We start from the raw sequence: 23028 nt of genomic DNA, 5'->3' as shown, positions 1-23028 counted from the left end.
CAGAATAGATGTGTGTGTGTGTGTGTGTGTGTGTGTGTGTGTGTGTATATATATATATATTTATGTATATCTATATTTAAAAATAAATAAGCAGAGGTCAGCAACCCAAATGAAAAAATCACGATCCCTTGCTTAATTTATAGACCTGATCCTGTTTTCAGAATCAGAAACCATGACTGAAAGACAGAATAGAAGGTTCCTATGAGGAGACACACAGTAATATCTCAGAAAGTGCATAAAGTAATGATTCCCTCAGTCTTTCTCTTAAGAGGCCCATTGTCATTTACTTATATAACCATACTCTAGTGAAATCAGAATACCCAGACCTTTCCAAACCTTTCAAAAGCTGGTGAATTCAGTGCAAACTGACATTGATATCTGAGAATAAAAGGCACCATCAAACCCATTAGAATAGGGGGGCATGGAACTTAAATCATAAATTGTAAATAAGTCACAGGAATAAAAGGCAGAGCATAAGGAATATAGTCAGTGATACTGTAATAGCGGTGTAATGGGATGGATGGTGGCTACATTTGCCGTGAGCATGGCATAATGTGTAAACTTGCCAAATCACTATATTGTACACCTGAGACAAATGTAACATTGCATGTCAACTATACTCAAATTAAAAATTAAATAAAAATAAATAAATTGTGTCCTGGGCCAGGTCTAGGTTTCAAAGAAATAGCCAGTGATGATTTCCCTACTTTTAAAATGTAAAATTGGAATTGACATACTTAGCAGCTGGCAGAACCCTCACATTGTTTCCTTGACCTGTACAGTAGGACCTATTATAGTAGCTAAGGCAAAGTAGAGGCCCCTGAAATTACCAAGATATTTCCATTCTGATCAAGATAATAAATTAAAAGCAATATTATATCTTGGAGAAATGGCAGAGATTGCTGGGACCGTCTTAGACTTGAAGGATGTAGTTTGCCGCTATTATATCCCTATTTAATTCAACAGTCTGGTACATGAAAAAATCACATGGATAATGGCAAGGGCTAGTGGATTAGCACAAATTTAACCACTCAATGTTCCCAGTTGCAACACCTGTGTGAGCTGAAGTATTCTCACCAAAGTAGGATAATTTGTGACTATTGATCTGGTGAACGTCTTCTCTTTCATCCTCGTCAAGAAGAAAGATTAGAAGAAGTTCACATTTACATACTATACACTACTTCTCTTTCCCCAGTGCTATGTAATTCATCTGCTCACCTTCCTAAAATAACACAAAGGGATTCTGATGTTCTGGATACCTCAGAGAACATCATGTTGGTACACTATATTGATGACATCATATCAATTGTAACTGATGACTAAGAAGTGGCAAGCATTCTGAATGACTTGGGAACATAACTTTACTCTAGAGCATTCAAGGTAAAGCTTATAAAGATTTAAGGGCTTGCCACATAGATGAAGTTCTTAGGGTCCAATTGTCTGTGGCATGCTAGGACATTCCACTCCAAAGTAAAAGACAAATTATTGTACGTCGTGCCTCCTACAACTAAGAAAAAGTACAAAGATTGAAAGGCATATTTAGGTTTTGATATAAGCATATTCCATACTGTGAATACTGCCATAACCCATTTATTGGTGTGTAAGCCTGCTAGACGTGAATGAGGGGGACAATAAGAAAAAGGTTCATAATAGTTCTAGACTGTGATATAAGAAGCTCCACCATTCAGGCCATTATAATCTTACAGATCCAATGGTACGTGAGGTATCTGTGGTAGGAAAATATGTCATGTGGATTTACTAAGTAATTCTGACAAGTCTTAATAAAACAGTCACAGTGCAGACAGACACTGGAGCTCTGGAGGAAGGCGATGTCTTCTGCAGCAGAACACTATACAACATTTTAAAATCAGCTCTTGGCACACTCCTGAGCCCTAGTACAAAGAGTGTCTGACTATGAGACATCAAGCGATCATGTGTCGGAAACTTTCCATTATGAGGTAGATGTTGTCAGATCCACAAACTCAAAAGTGTGGGTGAGCTTAGAAGCAATCCATCATAAAATAGAAGTGTGCTCAAGCATATTTAAAGAGCACAGGTAAGCTGCCCAGCACCCAATGTCACCTCCCAACATTGGGCCAGTGCCTTTCTCTCTTAGTTGTTAACCATAGCCTAATGGCCACCCAGTGAGGAGGTGATAAAGGATTACACACCTGAATTTGGTTCATCGCTAGCCTGGTATGAAGGTGTAAGCTAAAAATTGTCTTCATTTTATTTTTTTTTTTTTATTTATTTTTTTTTTTTGTTTGTTTTTTTTTTTTTTAAATTTTTTTATTGTTATGTTAATCCCCATACATTACATCATTAGTTTTAGATATAGTGTTCCATGATTCATTGTTTGTGCATAACACCCAGTGCTCCATGCAGAACGTGCCCTCCTCAATACCCATCACCAGGCTAACCCATCCTCCCAACCCCCTCCCCTCCAGAACCCCCAGTTTGTTTTTCAGAGTCCATCGTCTCTCATGGTTCTTCTCCCCCTCCGATTTCCCCCCCTTCATTCTTCCCCTCCTGCTACATTCTTCTTCTTCTTTTTTTCTTTCTTAACATCTATTGCATTATTTGTTTCAGAGGTACAGATCTGAGATTCAACAGTCCTGCACAATTCACAGTGCTTACCAGAACACATACCCTCCCCAGTTACCAGAACACATACCCTCCCCAGTTGTCTTCATTTTAAATAAAGCTCTTCTCAAAAGTGGCCCTGGAAGAGAGCAATGAAGTAAATTCTCTCAATGGGCCTGAGTTAAGGTTGTGTGGAGAGAGAAAAGACCTAAGAAAGAGTATGCAGACTCATGGCAAAATGCAGAGATCTTTGTATCACAAATGAGTGTCCACCAGAAGCATCACTAAATTAGTAATCAGACAACAGATTTTCAGCAAGTAGATTTCAGTCCATCTCTGTCCAATGCCAATCCAGTTACCTGTTCCATTATGCAATGGAAACATGAATGTTAATACTATAGGGCCAGCGTTATTTGATATGAATGGGCCCAGTAGCATGGATTTCTTCAAACCAAGTACTACCTACTGGTGCTGCTGAATAAGTAACTTGCCAGCAATATAGACCAAAACTGAGCCCCCAATATGACACCTTCTTGAAGGAAAACAACCATCTGTTTAATAGCAAACTGATTGGCTCAGTTCAGCAATTTTCCTTATTGATTGAGACTGACTCATATTCTTGGATGAATTTGCCCCTTGTTTTGCCTGCAATGCCTGTAACATTATCCAAGGGCCTCCAGAGAATCTCACCTACCAACATGGGATTCCACATAACATCTCCGCACACAACGAATCCACTTTATAGCAAAGGAAGTGTGGTAATGAGCACAGGATAATCAATCAAGTTGCTTCCTACTAGAGCAATGGAATAATGGCCTTTTAAAAAAACAGCCGAGAAGCCAGAGAGGCTATGACATTCTGAGAAAATAGGTTTTATCTTTCAAGATAGAATATGTGGCCTTTTTGTGGTGCTATGTCCCCCCAAAATACAATCATGGGTTTGGGAAACAATAGGTAGGAGTAAGAGTGACCTCATGGCACCATTTCCAGTGAACTGCTTGAGAAATCTGCAGTTCTCCTTCCTGGTCTCCAGACAAGGAGTGCTTCCACTGGGTAGGGCACAACAGGAGTCCCACTGAACCTTCTGCCATCATCTAGCCAAACTGAACTTCTTGTGCTAATAAAAAAGAAAAAAAAAAAAGGAGTTAATGTTCTAATACAGGTAATTGACCATGAGAGCCACAAGGAAAAAAAACTGACACCTCATAAGAGGAGGAAGGAGAAATTGCTTTGCCCTCAGGTGACCCCCAGAGCATCTCTTGGTGCTCTCATCTCTAGTTCTAACTGTAAATAGGTCAGTGCTGTAATCACAGCTTGATGAGGGCATGGTTTCCAGTGACTGACCCTTCATTAAGGTCAGGGTCAACCCACCAGATAAGCCACCTGACCAAGCAGATGTACTAGAATCCCATTGGAAATCTAGATTTGAAGGGGAATCCAAAGGGGGGGGGGGGGAGAGGATGGCAATAATGAGCAGCAGGAAAGACCTCAAGAGCAATTGCAGAAACAGAGGCTGTTGATCCCACTCTTCCCCTCCTTGTAAGTTTTCCTAGACATTGTGATAAACAGAAATTAAAAAAAAAAAAAAAAAAAAAAAAAAAGGCATTGTCAGAATGGACAAATTCAAGGTAAGAAACAAATGGAGTTGAGTAGCTAAAGGCATGCAGGCCTGCAAGCTGCTTTAGATGCACCACCCCACCCAGATCCTTTCTGTGATTGCTCCTCCCAGCTCCCAGCTATTGGGATTATTGGCCAATAACAACTCACTATGGCCCCCTTGCTTAAAGACTTGTCCTCACCACACAAGAGCCACCATATCTGAGAAGCTCCATTCCATCTCTGAGGTAAGAGCTCAGACAGGAACGGACAGAAGGCAGTGAATGATGGTCTGAAGGTGGGACTGACTCTGTGTTGCAGTATGGTCCTCAAAGCTTCCCTGAGTGACACACTCTAGGTAGTGTCTTTGTAAAGACTACACTCTTGTTTTTGTTTTTTTTTGTTTTTTTCCCCCTTCCTTGTCTTACTTTCCTGCTTCCCTTTCTCTTGAGAACACATCCCAGATAAAACACTTGAATTAATATCCCCATCTCAGGCTCTACTTCTAGGGAACTCTACCTAAGTCCTGGTCATGCTTTTTAAAATCTCAGTATCATTAGGTATATTGTTTCTTTTATCCAGGGGATACATACTCTTTTTATTGCTCTAATAAATTTTTACTTTTGCCACATGTCAGATAAATTGCCTTAGATTCAAGAAGATTTCCTAGATATTCAGTAAGGGGCCTATTTTCTTTTAGCCTTATAGCCCCGACTCCATGTTAGCACTATCTCATTGTATTATAATTGTTTGGTTTTGTCTCTTGCAGTGAAATAAGTATTAACAGAAGTTCATTTAAAGATTTATTTTTAAATACTTTTTTCTTTTATTCAATGAATGATGGGTTTTTGAAAAAAATTGAAATTTTGATTCTTAAAAATTGAACTGAATTCTTATTTTAATATATATATATGTCTACAGTATAGACTGGATATGATAAGGAAGTATTTATTCCAGGAAATATTTATTGTGTCACATAATTTTATTTAATGACTTATATTTTCCTTTTGACTCTCATTATATGTGTCAATGAAAAAAAAATTAATCCCTGGGTACAGAAATATTACAACTTAAAATATGAAACAAATAAATATTCAGTGGAAGACAGTCATCAAAATATTAACAGTACATCTCAAAATACTAATGATGTTAGAACATTTTCACTGACTTTTACAGAACTATATTAAAATAATTAACATAATCCTATTAGTCGTTCTCCAGTGAAGAAATACATATTTATATGTATGGTATAATATAAATTTCTTAGGTAAGCTAACCAATATTTTTCTCCATTACATTATGCTTGATAATCCACAGATAATGTGACAGTAGTTGTAAGTACAACTTAACTGTAGATTTTTTTAAAAGGTGAACACTTTCCTCTTCATAATATTTCTTTATTATTTTTTCTTATTGCTATCCACTTTATTTTTTTTTCTTCATAATATTTTAAACTACTTAGAGACATCTTCATTGGTAAAGTATCCAGATTATCTCTGCCCACACAATCCCCAGCCACATATTCAAAGAAAGGGAAATCGGTACAGAAAATGGTAATACTTTCAAAGCACACACTTTACTTGGCAGTGGGTGAATTTCCTCCAGATATGAAGAACATGTGGTTCAGCATTTTTCTATCTGAACATAATCAGTAAATTAAGAGAGTAGCTTGTACTGACTATCCAAATTTTAATCCAACAATGTGTACAATGAAGAATAGCATGAAGGATTTCTCATACTTTCAAGTGTTGTTATCCTAAATCCACCTGTATTGGAGTCTAATTAGACATTTTCAGGGAATTGGCATATATTAAATATTTTTCATACAATAAAAACTTCTTAACCATATTAATGAAAAAGATGCTAACTTCTATCATGTTTAAGCAATAAAAAGCTACCCAGATAAACTGGTAATGACAAAATCTATATAGAAATAGAAATGCATGAGCTTTGTCTATATAAAGTAGCTAAATAATATAAAAGTCTTTAAGATACTGAGTTCCTCAAACAAGCAAATAAGAATAATCAAGGGAAAAAAATGGAAAAAAAATAAACATTTCCCCAAAGGCTCTGAGGCTATGCTATTTTTTAAGGGTAAGTTCTTATAATTTTGAAGAGACAGACAACTTCTCGGCTACATAAGTTGATCTACAGCATGAAAATGATTGGAGTGATCCCAAATAATTATAAAATATTGCTATTACCCTATCAGACTAATGTTATACATGCATATATGTATATTTAATATGTGTTTTATATAAGAAGAAATTGCATGGTATTTAAACTTTAGAAATGTTGTTTACTTTAGTGGAATAAAAATGTAAAGATAATATTCTATCAAACTCTTATCCATCAGTTCATCTGTTGTTATAATATTAATAAAATATACAATACGACTGTTAGAAAAAAGTGAAATATGTATCATCTGCACTGCTGAATGGAAAGTAATTGATAAAATTTGGAGAGTTATTTGTTCAAATTCATTAAATTTTATTTATTTTTATTTTTTTCAAATTCATTATTTTTTTCTTTTTTTCTTTTTTTATTGTTATGTTAATCACCATACATTACATCATTAGTTTTTGATGTAGTGTTCCATGATTCATTGTTTGTGTATAACACCAAGTGCTCCATGCAGAACGTGCCCTCTTTAATACCCATCACCAGGCTAACCCATCCTCCCACCCCCTTCCCCTCTAGAACCCTCAGTTTGTTTTTCAGAGTCCATAGTCTCTCATGGTTCATTTCCCCCTCCGATTTCCCCCCCTTCATTCTTCCCCTCCTGCTATCTTCTTCCTTTTTTTTTTTTTTTAAGATTTTATTTATTTGCGAGAGAGAGAACGAGAGACAGAGAGCATGAGAGGGAGTGAGAGGGAGGAGGGTCAGAGGGAGAAGCAGACTTCCTGCTGAGCAGGGAGCCCGATGTGGGACTGGATCCCGGGACTCCAGGATCATGACCTGAGCCGAAGGCAGTTGCTTAACCAACTGAGCCACCCAGGCGCCCCTTCCTTTTTTTTTTTTTAACATATATTGTATTATTTGTTTCAGAGGTACAGATCTGTGATTCAACAGTCTTGCACAATTCACAGCGCTAATCATAACACATACCCTCCCCAATGTCTATCACCCAGCCACCCCATCCCTCCCACCCCCCACCACTCCAGCAACTCTCAGTTTGTTTTCTGAGATTAAGAATTCCTCATATCTGTGAGGTCATATGATACATGTCTTTCTCTGATTGAGTTATTTTGCTCAGCATAATACGCTCCAGTTCCAACCACGCCATTGCAAATGGCAAGATCTCATTCCTTTTGATGGCTGCATAATATTCCATTATATATATATATATATATATATATATATATATATATATATATATACACACCACATCTTCTTTATCCATTCATCCATCGACAGATGAATGGATAAAGATGTCAAATTCATTAAATTTTAAAATGTGAATATGCTTTGAACCAGCAAATTCAGTCTCGGAATTGCTATAAAGATCTATATGCAGAGGGTTATAGGGAAAATGTATTAATTGCGGCAAGATTTGTGAGAAAAAATAATGAAACACATTAAATCACCAATACAAAGTTGATTAATTTTTATCTTCATAAGTTGAAATGCATGCAGCTCATTTAAAATTGATGTGAATATTATTCATATATATTGAAACATATAAGTATATATATACACTCATGTATTATATATAAATATATGTATATACAATATATTTGAAGATATTTATTTATTTATCTATGTATATTTGAAGATATTTATTTATTTATCTATTTAGGCAATTTTTCCAAAGTAGAGTTTATCCAAATAAGCTGCAAGTCATTATGAATTGCATAATAGTCATTTTATAAATTGTTAAAATAACACATTACAGTATCTATTGATTTCTAGTAGGAATGATTGATTACTTTTATAATTACTAGAAAGGCAATAACATATTTTATAGTTTTGATCCAGAATTCCTTTATTAGATATCAGTTATAAGAAAACAGCCAAAAGTCATGGAAAGATTTATGTTTCAAGATTCTTCTATCAGTGTAATTTTTAATTGCAAAAAATGGGATCTGGCTAACATGTTCAAATGCAGGAGAATAGTTAATAAGTCATAGAGCATTCAAATAATATAATATTTTAGCTATTGTAAATATTTTAGAATGTAATTAATGATCCTAAGACATGCTTAATAATTCTAGTGAGCAAAGAGAAGCTAAAATTAATAAAACGTGTGATCAAGATTATGTTTTTAAAATATTGCACGCATATGCACATTAAAATTTGTGATAAATTAAGAAGTAAGAGTGAGAATGACAAATTGGTTTATTGGGAAAGTCCGTCCAAAAGAGATAAATAGCTTAAGACAATGGAGAATTGAAGAGGAAGGTAGGGGTTATGCAAATCAGAGACTTTCATCTTCCTGGAGTTTGAACACTAGAAAGCTGTTGAGAGGTTGAGTTTCTGGAAGAATGACTAGTGTTCTTAGGGTCAAAGCCTCCACTTTGGTGTGAGGTCTCTTGAACATTCATTTCCCCATGATCTGAAAAAATCTTCAGTAAACTACGAATACAATGATATATCTAGTGTGATTGAATTTGGCGACAGTTAGGATTCTGCTCTGAACTGCCATGTGTATGTGTTGGTGGGGTGGAGGAAGTAATCAGATTCCCTAGGTAGATGCAGAACGGTGAGGTAGCTCTATGGGAATTGAAAAAACAAAAACAAAACAGAAGCTATAAAATTTGAGGGAGAGCACTGAACTTTCTCCGCTAGTGAAACTGGGAGTTTGAGTCAAACTATATTAAATCTCCCAGGGTATGGAAATCCGAAAGCAACATTTGAGCAGACAAAAAATAAACATAATATATACATTCGTTAAATATTAAATCTTTTTTTTTGTAATTCTTTACGTCTTGACATATAGGACTATAGTGATTAATTCCGTTGTAAATGGAATGTGTGCTTTGAGTGTTTAATGGTTCAGATATGTACTGGATGAAACTTTATCTATTGATTTATTCAGAGACAGCTAGTGTAAGGGTTTACTGAAATCTTATAAAATGTCAGTGTTTAACTATATTAGGTAGCCATCAGTATTTGTATTCCGTTTGCTAGGGCTACCGTAACAAAATATCACACACTGGGTGGCTTGAACAACAGAAATTTATTTATTCACAGTTCTGAAGACTAGAAGTCCGAGATCGAGGGGCTCGTGGGTCTGGTTTCTCCTGAGGCCTCTCCGCTTGGTTCACTGATGACCACCTTCTCACTGCCCTCACGTGGCCTTTCTCCTTTCTGTGCATGTGCATGTCTGGTGTCTTCCTTTTCTTATAAGGACGCTGATCATATTGGATTAGGGCCCCCATTTTATAACCTTGTTTAACCTAAAATACCCCTTTAAAGTTCCTGTCTCCAAATGCATTTGTATTCTAAAGCCCTGGGGGTTGGAACTTCAACATAAGAATTTGGAGGAATTTTATTCAGTAAGAATAAAAGATTAAAGATGACTGCAAGGGCACCTGGGCTGTTCAGTAGGTTAAGTGGCTGCTTTGATTAAGGTCATGTTCCCAGAATCCTGGGATCAAGCCCCATGTCCTGCTCCCTGATCAGCGGGGAGCCTGCTTACCTGCTTCTCCCTCACCCTCTGCCTTTCCCTCCACCCCCCACCCTGCACCCACGTGCTTGCTCTCTCTCTTTGAAATAAATAAAATCTTTTTAAAAAATGATACAGGGCGCCTGGGTGGCTCAGTTGGTTAAGCGACTGCCTTCGGCTCAGGTCATGATCCTGGAGTCCCTGGATCGAGTCCCGCATCAGGCTCCCTGCTCAGCAGGGAGTCTGCTTCTCCCTCTGACCCTTCCCCTTCTCATGTGCTCTCTCTCTCATTCTCTCTCTGTCAAATAAATAAATAAAAATCTTTAAAAAAAAAAAAGAAAAAAGATACAAACTGGCATTAAAATGAAGCTGCTCAAATCCTTAATTTGCAAGTTCAGTGGGTGCTTTTCAATTGGATTAATTTATGCCTCCATTAATTATTTACAGCCAAAATCTGTTCATTGAAGTTCCATCAAATAAAGAGTAAGTATGCATTGTTTAAAAATCTCCATTAAAAATACAGTAAAAGTAAATCTGCCAAATTAATTCTTTTTCATTAAGACTGTGAGAAGAAAAACTAACAAAGAAGCATAGGTATAATATTCCTCTGGAGAAGTTTCTTAAGTAGATTGAGGATGATTTCAGTCTGGAACAGAAAAATGTTTGAAGCACCTACAGGAAGAAAGGGGTAAATTACTCCAAAAAAGGCACAACTAACAGCGGGAATAAAGACCAGGTCCCTTGTGGCATAACCTAATGTGAAGAGGGATTCTCTGAATAGGTAACTTTCCAATGAGACCTGAAAGAAAAATAGAAATTAGCCAAGAGAGTGGAGAAGGACATTCCTAAAAGGACAATCCAACTACTACCCTAAAATTGACAATGTTTCTTTTTAATCCTTTTCATTTAGGTAAAATAGAATAGTATCCTCACCTTCCCTTGTTTTACTTTATTAAAAAACCTGCAGTTTGGAGTCCGCATTTATGACCTAACTATTTGATTCTAATTTTCTGTGCTTTTTATAACATATTCCTTAAATAAATGGGACTGATATATAAAATTGTATCAGGCTCTCATATTTCCATAATGTTATGTATCATTGAACTTTTAATATTAATGTAAAAGAGATTAAAATATTTAAAATTAAGGCAAAATTTCTACAGATTCCATGAACACAATCACTAACAGCTCATTAGTCTAGTAGCATGTTACACTGGAGAATATCTTGGCATGCGTCAAGACTGTGAGCCTGCTCACGGTAATGGTTTATTTTTGAATAATATGTCAAGGGTAGTTAACTATTAAGTTTAGCATATGTGTGCAAGTTAACCAATTCACTGGACACTTTGACCTTCAACTGTATTAATAAGGTCATGGAGCTATAGAACAGGGCCAGGGGCATGGCGGGCAGTGGTGGAGGGGGAGGGGGATATGGTTGGTCATTCATTCAAGTGGAACTGGAGTTACAGTAGTTGTTTTCATCTTTTTTTTTCCCCCACTAAAAGCAGAGAGAGCTTCCTTTGCCTCATTTCTTCAGTATGAATACACTTAAAAGTGGATTTGATGAAAAAAAAATTTTTTTATTCCATACCAACTGGCACATTTATAAAAGCAACCGAATCATTCTCAATAGGTCAACTGCCTCAAATATTTTTAACCTATGCAACAAAGATAAATACTAAAAAAAGAAAAAAAAAATTAAGATTTGCTCATTTCTCCAACATCTGTTAAGAACAAGTCTTTGGTTTGCCTTTGGGGTATCTCTGTCTGCTGCTTCATACAGCCCTTGAAAGATTTTTGCTGGCCCCAACAAAGACAGGAAGTCATTTTCTGTCTCTCATTTTCAGTCTATACCTGAGTTGAAAATCTCAAAGATTCAATTTGATATCAGATTTGGTGTGTGATGGCAGTCCAATCTCCCGGAGCTGTAAATATACCTGTAAAGTCTGGGAAGTTTATTTAGGCTCTTTCACAGAGCTCTGGAGGATACTAGATTTCTGGGTTTGGGTTCTGGGTCCAGGAAGGTGGCTTTATATTGACTGTTTAAATTTTGCTACTTTTTTACTTGTTGTTGAATGAAATCCTATCTCAAAAAGAAAACTGTGGTTAGAATAAATAGCCTCTAGGAATTCATCTGGCTTTTCAGAAATCTGTCTGAGGTGTCCTTTCTCCTTTGCTCTGGGAGCCCAACTTGGCTGAGGCTTGTTTTAAATCAGTGCCAGTTGTAACAGTAGATATTACAGATCCAGATTATGGGTGTTGCTGTGGAGATCATTAATTAAAAGATTTTTAACGGTCATCCTAATTACATAGGAACTTTCCATATTCTTCAGATAAAGCCCTCAAATTTGCTAAGAAGCCTGCACTTGGAATTATTTGGTGTTTGGAAATCAAAATAGGAACTAATGTGCTTGTAACACTATAAATGTAGTCATCCATGTGAGTCAAATCAGGGACTGAGACCCATTTAAAGAATACCATACAACCAGGGGAGCTAACTAATAAATGAATATTTAAGTAAGTGAAAGAAATATATACTTTTTAAAAAGGTTTTATTCATTTATTTGTCAGAGAGAGAGAGAGAAATAGAGCATGGGTGGGGGGAGCGGCAGAGGGAGAAGCAGGCTCCACGCTGAACAAAGAGCCCGAGGTGAGACTCGATCCCACGACCCTGGGATCATGAACTGAGCCAGAGACGGAGGCTTAACACACTGAGCCACCTAGGCATCCCAAGAAATCTATACTTCTTACTCTCTTGTAGGATAGCAAATGGATTTAATAAATAACATCCCGGAACAGTTTACATCTGGTTTACTTTACATTCTCTTAGGTCTCTCATTTTCCAGGGCCCCTGGGTGGCTCAGTTGGCTAAGCATCTGACTCTTGATTTCAGCTCAGGTCATGATCTCAAGGTCGTGGGATCTAGCCCTGCATGGGGCTCTGCACTCAGCAGGGAGTCTGCTGGAGAATTTTTCTCTATATATATATCTCTATCTCTATCATCTCTATCTCTATCTCTCCCCCCCAATAAATAAATAAATCTTAAAAAAACAAAACAAAACCAAAAAAAAAAACTTCTCGTTTTCCAAACTTTCCCCACCATAAATACTCCACTCTGGTATCCCAGGCCAAGCCACTACGACTCCCTCTGCCTCCCTTCTCTCCACTCTAGGTCCATCTGTTAGTCCTTCTTTTATGTCTGAGTTTTATTTTGGCTCATTCTCTGATTTGCATGAGAAATGGGTGGATATGACACGCTCTCCTACGTGGAGGTGATAGGCTTTAGATATAAGTCAGGACTTGCATCAACTATTGTCACACAGTATTTGGCAAGTTGAACAAGGAGGAAATTTTCTTTTTCTTTTCCTACTTCATTGAAATATAATTGACATAAAACACAGTATAAGTTTATGGTGTACACGGAATGATTTGATATATGTATATATTGCAAAACTATTGAGAAAGGTCTTTTTTCTTCATCTATTTTTTTTTTCCTCTGTGGCACAATGAATACAATATTTAAAGGCAGAGAAAACTATTCTATAAGAGAATGTATGTGTAGGTACTTCAGCCTTGAAAATAGTAGAAATTATCACTAAAGTAAAAAAAGGACTTATTTATGAAAAGATTCAAGGTTTTAGAGAATAGGAAATACCTATGTGAAAGGAAAATGAGAGCTATACTAAAGGAAATATAAGAACAATGGAAGATGGTCTAATCCTTTAAATATGGGGCTAGAAGGAGGCAGATATTTAGTCGTAATTGTGAGCTTGGTATTAAGAGCATGCTCAGGGAAGATTCCAGAGAGTGAACTGACTCAGATGATTACAGCAACCTCTAAAAGTTGAAAAAATAAACCAATAATGGAGTCAACTGGGGAACCTCTTCCAAATGGATGAAGCAACTACCTAATATGTTTGCACCAGTGAGGAAAATTTAAGCAAACAATAAGCAGCATTTGTCAGGTTCTATTCAGTGTGTTGCAGAGTGACACGATTTGTGTGTGAAGGTGAGGGAGAGTAAGGATAGCACATTTAACGACAAAGCTTGACTATAAAATGTATGTTTTTATGTTTTAAGGGAAGTACTAAGAAGAAATGTACAAAAAGAAAGTCAAGGTTTAGTCCAGCTTTGTATTAGATACTATATCTACAATAAATAGGGAAACTATATAATTTATTTTCCAAACATGTACTCTTGGGGGAGTGAAAGATAGTCATGTAAACACAATAAATATAAACCAGGATTGACCTGGGCAAATAAATTGAATGTGTGGTCCCTGTAGTGACAGAGGCTGCATCTTATAATTAAATTGTTATAGAATTATTATATAAATTATTATATAATTTAAGGATAATTAAATTATCCTTCTCAATGGGGTATCAGTGTGTATGATTCATAAAAATAATACATATTTTTGGCAGTCAAATAACTAATTGACATTATAGTTCTTATTATCTCCATTATGCTGAAAGGAGAAGGATGTGAGGAAGATGCATTTATGAAATGAGAAGCACAGAGAAAGGAACTGTGCTGTGTGTCCAGTTTTTGTACTAAGGATAGGTCTACTAGGGAGATTTGAGATAAAGAGAACACACCGTCTAAAAGTAAATGTGAAATAATGTTGATGGTGGGAGATAGACCTTGGAAACCCAAAAGCCATTAGACAGAGCAAGATGCGGTGTGAACACACGGGGGAGACTTAAGTGACTAAGTCTGTTAGTAATGTGAAGCCAAGAAAATTGCCAGGTGATCTTCTTACTATGGAAATGGTCTATAATATTCTGAGCATAAGAGGATTTATGGAGAATGAATCAGCCATGCTCTCTGGATATAGACATTCTAAACTTTTAGATGTAACTTCCGTTTCATTATAGCTTATAAGAAAAAAAAATGGGGGCGCCTGGGTGGCTCAGTTGGTTAAGCGGCTGCCTTCGGCTCAGGTCATGATCCTGGAGTCCCGGGATCGAGTCCCGCATCGGGCTCCTCGCTCAGCGAGGAGTCTGCTTCTCCCTCTGACCCTCCCCCCCCATGCTCTCTCTCTCTCTCATTCTCTCTCTCTCAAATAAATAAATAAAATCTTAAAAAAAAAAAATATTAAAAAAAAAAAAGAAAAAAAAATGGAAACACTGCTACAGTGAGCACAGACATCAATTGAAGATGTATCCAATTTCAAAAGGTCAATCACTGAAATAAAAGTGACATATTTGAAGGAAATAAAAACAAAACCAGCTAAAAGATTACATCATTTCCACACACCTGAAAAGTAGACAGTTTCATTAAAATAGCTTGTCTGTGCTTTTCTGATTCTTACCATGATCAGCTTATACTCCAGGTGATGGTCAACTATAAGATTCCTTGGAATTTCATTGTTAGTACTTGGGTTTTCATTAGTTTCAGTCTTCTTGGAACTTATGGGTAGAGGGAATGAGAACACCCAATTTATAAGAACCACTTTGCTTATAAGATGGGCAAAACTGTCATTAATTGAGTTAACTATGTTATTATTGAAGAACTAATTAAAATAAATGTCATTAAAGATGTTGTCAATAAGCTAACATGTTCAGCAGTTAAGAAATTTCTAGTAGCACCAATGACTTATGCATGTATTTACGATATCAGGAAAGGTATGGGTAACAACTGAAATATTTATTTGGGTCGTCAGCCATCCAACAGACAGAATATCTGAAAGCCCCAGGCCAGTAGAAAACAACATAGATAGTTGCTAGAGATCTATTATTATTGCCAATTGTTAACCTCTCACCTCCCTGCAAAAAAAAATTTATATTCTCTCCTGTTGCCATGTGACTTGCCACGTCCCTATTCCCTGTAGGAGGAATACACTTCCTCAACAAATTGGCATTGTTTTTGGCCATTTGATGGATTTGACCAATGGAGTATGAGCGTACATGAATGATGTCACTTACAAATGAAAGGTCAAAGAGCCATTTTCCTTTGCCATGAGAATAAACATGCTCCAAAAGGAAGCTGCTTCTTCAGTGCAGAGCTAGAAATGAAGCAGATTGACAAGAGCCAAGTTACAGGTGCTAGACACTGGAATGTGAGTTAGATATCATGATGTGTATTTGTAAGGCTCAATGTAAGGTGCAAGGTAAGCCAGTGAAGACTTGGGATCTTTTTCTTTCTTTCTTTCTTTCTTTTTTTTTTTTCACCAGAACAAAACTAATATAAGTAAGCTTCAAAGCAGTGGTAGATATGAGTAAGTTAATTGCAATTCAAAGGAAAAAGGGTAAATATATTTTCTTTTTAAATTCTGTATTGATGTGGTGTTGTAAAATAAAAATCAAATAATGCATCAAGACTTATGAATAAGTATAGTGAGCCTACAAAGCTACTAAGTCTGTTAGCCCTTAATGTCATAACCTGGAAATATCCACAAATGTGGATTCCTAGCCAATGTTCTTTATTCTCTTGTAATAAAAATTAAAAATTGGTTCTACTCCATATCATTTAAGAGAAGTCGTCAGTGCAAAGTTCTGTGCATTGAAGGTAGGCAGAGGACATGAAGAGTTCCATCAGAAACCTTATCTAGTTATATGAACACTTTCAAGAACAGAGCTATCTTCTGTTAATTGAGAATTTTGACGATCTCTTGATAATACATGCCAACCAGAAACCATAGGAAGATTAGAAAATAACAATTCGTATCTTGGAGGCATTTAGGAAAAATAACGGCTAGTCTAACTTGGAGGAGCACATCTTTCTCAACGGGAAAAGAAGCTGGACTTCGGACGTAAAGTACTAAGTTCAGCAACTTTTCAGTAACAATCAGTTATAGAGAGAAAAGCATCAGCTAATATGGAAATTAGTGAGAGACTATAGTGCACTTTTGCTTGTCCCCTTTAACATCTGATGTAACTATTAACCTTCATGCAACAATAACTGCCAATATTACGGTCATTGTAATGAAGTGCCTGAGATAGAAGACACCTGTAGCATGTGTCTGCTGGGGGCTTCGCTATGGGAGAACGAAGCGTAGATGGTCAAAGCCTCACTGTTGCAGGAGAGTACCATAAACCTAGAACGTGGTTGATAGTGGTGGTGGGAGTGGCAGCAAACTTCAGAACTAATCTTATTAACTCCGTCAATGGCTTAACCTGGGTAAGTTTTTAGAAGGACCAATCTGTCATAACTCTTGTCTGGTGGAGATTTCTATATGAAACTATTGGAGAGGGTGTGGTCTGGCCAGGGACACTGTGATCACAAGAGAAGATTGGTGCGCCATCATAAATGCATTTCATCTACGAGTTGGAAAACCTCAGCAGTTTTGATACATGATAGATAGATAGTAAAATACGCTGATGCGAGTTTAAAATTTCATGAAGACATAAGGATTTCAGAAGTTAATGTCATTAAAATACCCAGGAAGGAAATCATAGATTCCGGGAATTCGGTAGGCTTGTGTCAGGAGGCTGAGTTAGGTATCCTATAATATGGTAGTAAAGGAAAGGTGCCCTGATGACTATAAAAGTTTCTGTGAGTCTAGGGGCAAAATGCTCTTTTTATTTGGTGAATCAATAATCAGTTTGCAACCCAAGATGGGTTGAACATAGGGAGTAAGATATAGGATATAACTTCAAAATCACAACAAAATACAAGGAACAACAGTCATGAGGCATGCTAAGACAAGTGTGTGGATAAGGGAACATTGACAGAGCAGGTTTTTCATTGCATTAGAAGGAGGCCTAATGTTCCCAGGTTCTTTTAGGACAGTCCTCTAACACTAACGGGAATTAACTCTGGCCTTGCTTCAAAAAAAGGAAAACCCACAAACGTGCTTTCATGCAGGCCAGTAGCAGTCAATAATTAACCTTCAGTTCCTCACAAGGGAAAAGGCTTGTGGTCTACAGATACATTTTTGGACCCCAAATATTTTCATATTCAGGGATAAATGTAGGGAATGAAATCATCAAATATGTGTATTAACAGCTGTGAGGCTGGGGCGGGGGAGCAGACAGTCTAAAATGAGAAACTATCTATCCTTTGCAACTTACTGATTTTCAGGAAAAATAAGAGGAGCTGAGGCTGAATATGTCAACACCCTGATAACACATTTAAACTATCTTCATACTGATAAATTGGACCAACTTTTTATTTTTATAATAGCAGTAGTTTCTCCAGGGCGCCTGGGTGGCTCAGTCGTTAAGCGTCTGCCTTCGGCTCAGGTCATGATCCCAGGGTCCTGGAATCGAGTCCCACATCGGGCTCCCTGCTCGGCGGGAAGCCTGCTTCTCCCTCTCCCACTCCCCCTGCTTGTGTTCCTGCTCTCTCTATCTCTCTCTCTGTCAAATAAATAAATAAAATCTTTAAAAAAAAAAAAATAGCAGTAGTTTCTCCAGAATGAACACAGGCTTTCTTCCCCAAAGATTAATCTATTAAGGTCACTGCAGAGATTCTAGCCTCTGGACTTTCATACAGAGGACTTTTCTCTACAGTTATTTACTTAAACAATGGGTACACCTTTAGAGTAGAAAACTTAAGGGGATGATTATATATATATATATATATATATATATATATATATATATATACATAATTATATATTGCAGTGAACTGAAAGCAGTTGTGAAACTGGGAAGTAAAATCATCTGACAAAGAGGGCGCCTGGGTGGCTCAGTTGGTTAAGCGACTGCCTTCGGCTCAGGTCATGATCCTGGAGTCCCGGGATCGAGTCCCACATCAGGCTCCCTGCTCAGCAGGGTGTCTGCTCCTCCCTCTCATGCTCTCTGTCTCTCATTCTCTCTCTCGCAAATAAATACAATCTTAAAAAAAAAAAAAAAAAAAAAAATTAAAAAAAAATCATCTGACAAAGAGTTGACCTTTGAACAACAGGGGTTTGAACTGTGAGGGTGCACTTATATGTGGATTTTTTTTAATATAGTACAGTATTATAAATGCATTTTCTCTTCTGTATGATTTTCTGAATAACATTTTCTTTTCTTTACCTTATTTTACTGTAAGAATCCAGTATATAATACATATAACATACAAAATAAGTGTTAGTGGACTGTGTATGTTATCAGGCAGGCTTCAGGTCAACAGTAGGCTCTTAGTAGTTTTAAGTTTTGGGGGAGTTAAAATCTATGCAGAAATTTTTGACTGCATGAGGGATCGGGCTCTTAACGTCCACAGTGTTCAAGGGCCAACTGTATTTTGTTATACCATTCTGTTTTTTATGAAACATAGAAAGAAAACCATGCTATTCACTTTAGGAGCTGTTTGGAAATCTCTCCCTCATTGTTCTTCATATATTCATAGGGCACAGAGAGTCTTATCAAGGAAAGTTCCTAAGGTGGCTACCAAAGCTATCCAAGAAGAGTACCCACACAGACCCAGTTCAAGCCATGAAAGAAGTCCATCTTCGTAGCCCTGATGTCCTTTAATTCCCTTCAGTAACTTTAGCATCCCTTGAAGAGCTATTGAATTCACTGAGTTGATGATTATTTTCTCAACATACGACAGTATGTATTCTTATACATATTCTATTTTAAGATTTTATTTATTTATTTGACACAGAGAGAGAGAGAGCACAAGCAGGGGGAGTGGGAGAGGGAGAAGCAGGCTTTCCGCAAAGCAGGGAACCCGATGCGGGGCTCCATCCCAGGAGCCCCTGACTTTCCTGGACAAAGGAATGTAAATTAGAATACAAGTTTTAGGGAAGTTATTTGTTTGTCTCAAACCCAGATGGCAAAGACAAATTTTTCTAGTAGAACCTGGGAGGAAAAAAAAATTGGCTTTAATAAATGTTGCTGGAATTTGGGATCTATAGCCCTTTAAAAATTCAAGAACTTAATTGTGAGTAAAGCAGACACCATTTTGCTGTCATTAAAAAGTGCAGTCTAGTTATTAAAAACAAGATGGTAAGTGTTATGAAGGACAAATGCAGTGCACAGTAAATGAAAGATCTAACTTAGTCTAGATAAAGGTCCTCAGCACTTGCTTGAAAATAAAAACTCTGATCTTTTCATTGAAATATAAAGGATGAGGGCTAGCTGACAAAAAAAAAAAAAAAAAAAAAGGAGAGAGAGAGAAGTCAGGATGGTTAGAGCAGAGGGGACAGTGTGTGTGATGGTCTACGGCAGGAAGTACTATTGCTCACTAGAGGAAATGAAGGTCAGAGTGAAAGAAAGAACAGAAAAATGTTAGAGATAAAGCTAAAGAGTGAAGTGCAGACCAGATAATGGTGGGCCTTACACACATTAAAAGTGGGGAAGCCACTGAAAAATTATAAAAAAGAAAGATGCAGTCAGATTTGCATTATTAAATAATCGATTTTCCTGTACTATAGAGAAAAGATTTGCAGAACAGAAAGAAAGTGGGACCATTTAGAAGGGTGTTGCATTAACTTAGGGAACAGCAGATGATCGCTTGGATTAGGATCCTGGCAGAAAAGATGCTGAGGGATGCAGTGTCTGAGAGCTATTTAGGAGGGAAAATCAATAGAGCATCAGAGCTCCATGCTACGGGAGGATGAGAGGTAGGAGAGTGTCTTGAAGGATTCTCAGGTTTCCAACTTGTACAGTTGGATGGAGGCTGTTATCATTCATTCAGATAGGAGCCATTAGAGGTAGACACGGCAAGTTCACTATTGAACATGGAAACATACAAATAGTTATACGGATATATGGGGCTAGAATTCAAAAGGGCTGAGATGCAGACACCTACTTACATATTCCTAACAACGGAAGCCATGCATATGGTGTGAACACTTAACTGAATGACATGGAGTGAGAAAGGATCCTATGACCTATGACAAACCACAAAGAAATTCAACAGTGAAGGATTGGATAGGAAAAAAAAAAAGGACCATCGATGTGGTTGAGAAAGGAGAATTAGAGCATAAGAGGAATGTCAGAAGAGGGTGGTATGGAATAAACCAAAGCAATATGCTGTTGTTTTTACTACTATTGTTATTACGAATGTTATTTTTTATTTAGAGGCAGTGGCTTAACGTTAACTTAGAGGTAGTCAAAGTGCTTCTGAAATAACAGGCGAGGTGTGAATTGGAAAATATTCCCCGGACTTAGTGATGTGGAAAGGAAGAGCTCTCTAAGTAAAGGGGTGAGTAGATAGGATGGAATGGAGTGACGAATGAGAGCATGATGAAGAAATTTCTTTTTTTTTTTCATTTAAAAAAGTATTTAGAACACATAAAACAAGGCAACATTCTTTTTTTTTTTTTTTTAAGATTTTATTTATTTATTTGACAGAGAGAAAGAGAGCACAAGTAGGCAGAGTGGCAGGCAGAGGGAGAGGGAGAAGCAGGCTCGCTGCTGAGCAGGGAGCCAGACATGGGGCTCAATCCCAGGACCCCAGGATCATGACCTGAGCCGAAGGCAGCCACTTAACTGACTGAGCCACCCAGGCGCCCCAACATTGTTCTTTCTTCTTGTCTTCCAGATGGGGTCCGTTGGTGGCTTCTCCATGTTGCTCTCTGAGACGGTGTTACTATCACTGGGCTCCTCCTCAGCCATCCCGTCCGCCCCCTCCTGCCGGCTCTCCTTGTCTTCAGGAGTAGATGTGTCTTCCTCATCGTTCTATTGGCTTCCTGTCGCTTCTTCAAGGTGTGTCTCCTCTATCTCCACTGGGATGCTCTCGTGGTCCTTCTGTTCCTCGGTCTTACTAGGAGCTTGCTCTTCCTCAGGAACCAAGCTGCTCTGACTGCCTGCAGCTTGCCCTGCCATCTCCTTCTCCCTTTCCTCCTGCCTTTTGTGAGCCTGTTCCTCTGCCTGCGCAATTTCAGGGGCAATTTTTTCCATATCCACGTCTACATTCAAGCTGCGCAAACTTTTATGTTCATTGTTAAAAGAATCTGTGCTTTCCAGGAATTTCCTCTTCTTTTCCTGGTGTTGCTCCTCTATTTGAAACAGTAGAGCTTCTAGTTTTTGCTGATGAGCCATTAGGGACTGGACCTGCATTCTGGCTGTCGTGACCGCTGATCGAATGTCTGGCACCGCACTCTCACTGAGGATTTCGCTGATGAGGTGGTGGTTTCTCTGGAAACTGACGGTGGCCTTGTGCTTCACTGAAAGCCATCATCGTAATCATCTGGATCTTCTGCTAAATGCTCACATGCTCACTTAAGGTTCTCCTTTCTCCATGCAAGGCTGTCTCTGTCCACTATCTTCCTCCAGAGCAGCTTATGTACGACTTTTTGCATTTATGTTAGCAGAGTATGCAGGGGAATTATGATAGGCCTTCGTAGATTCATTGTACTCTATCTTTTCTGCTTTGTATTCATTTGCATGTTCTTGTTTTTTTCATTAGTGAGATCTCGCCACATGCCACCAATAATCTTGGCAATCTCCCACAACTTTAAGGTCAGGGTTGGAAGCCTTTATTTGGTCCCAGAACTTTCTGCTGTACCTCATGTGGGGAATCAGCGGCTTATCAGATGGCCGTGGGTGTATTGGAATGGTAATACCAGAGGATGCCGAGCCGGCTGCTGGTGACGGGCTTCCCTCCCAGCCTGTAGTTGTTGTAGGAGAAATGACTGTATGGATTGTATCCCCCAAACCCAGGTGTGCTGGGTATTTGTGTTGCAGGTGCTGGACTGAGGGGTGGGGCATAAGATGGTCTTTTTGACATATTGGAAGATTAAGCCCTCAGTTCCTTACGAATGAATCTGAGACACAGCGGGCGTAAAAAGTGCCCAGAGCTCCGCCCTCCTTCCCTTTACATGATGATGAAGAAATTTCTTAGTTGGGCCCTGAAGGTAGGAATACAGGGTGGTGGGTGGGTCGTAAATTGACCTTGGAGAAAGGACTTTTTTTTTTTTTTTAAAGGTTAGAGAGAATCCAGCCTGTTACAGCACCAGTGGAACAGATAAATAGTGGGACGTAATATACAGAAAAGTGATTGATCTGGCCAAAAGGAGGCAGGAGCAGCTGAATGCAGAATTTCTTTGTTCCTCGGAAGAAGTACAAAAGAGAGGCAGGTACATATCCTAAAAGTGAATGTTTAGAACACTACAAAGTCCTTTCTGAATGTTCATATAGATTAACTCACTCAATCCATAGCCATACAAAGTAGAAGCACTGCTGACCCTATTTTATAGATGAGAGATTATGTAAATTATCAAAAGCCAGTTTTGTAGGGAAGGGAACCAGGAATCAAACCTGGAATGACCAACTCCAGCACCAAGTGGTCAGCCATTACCTTATATCTTCTCTCTATCTGGCCTTAAAGTTTTCCAGCTAATTTTTGAGACCTTTGAGGGA

At 37.8% G+C, this 23028-nt stretch overlaps 1 pseudogene; it reads right to left on the bottom strand.

The window, feature by feature from the left end:
• The window catches only part of LOC116631384, a 69489-nt pseudogene extending 47093 nt beyond the window's left edge, over positions 1–22396 (bottom strand).
• Between the last annotated feature and the right edge of the window lie 632 nt (positions 22397–23028).

This window comes from Phoca vitulina, unplaced genomic scaffold (assembly GCF_004348235.1).
Source record: "Phoca vitulina isolate PV1807 unplaced genomic scaffold, GSC_HSeal_1.0 scaffold5, whole genome shotgun sequence".
NCBI lineage: Eukaryota > Metazoa > Chordata > Mammalia > Carnivora > Phocidae > Phoca > Phoca vitulina.
Note: the sequence above shows the minus strand (reverse complement) of the source record. Positions and strands in the feature narration are given on the sequence as shown.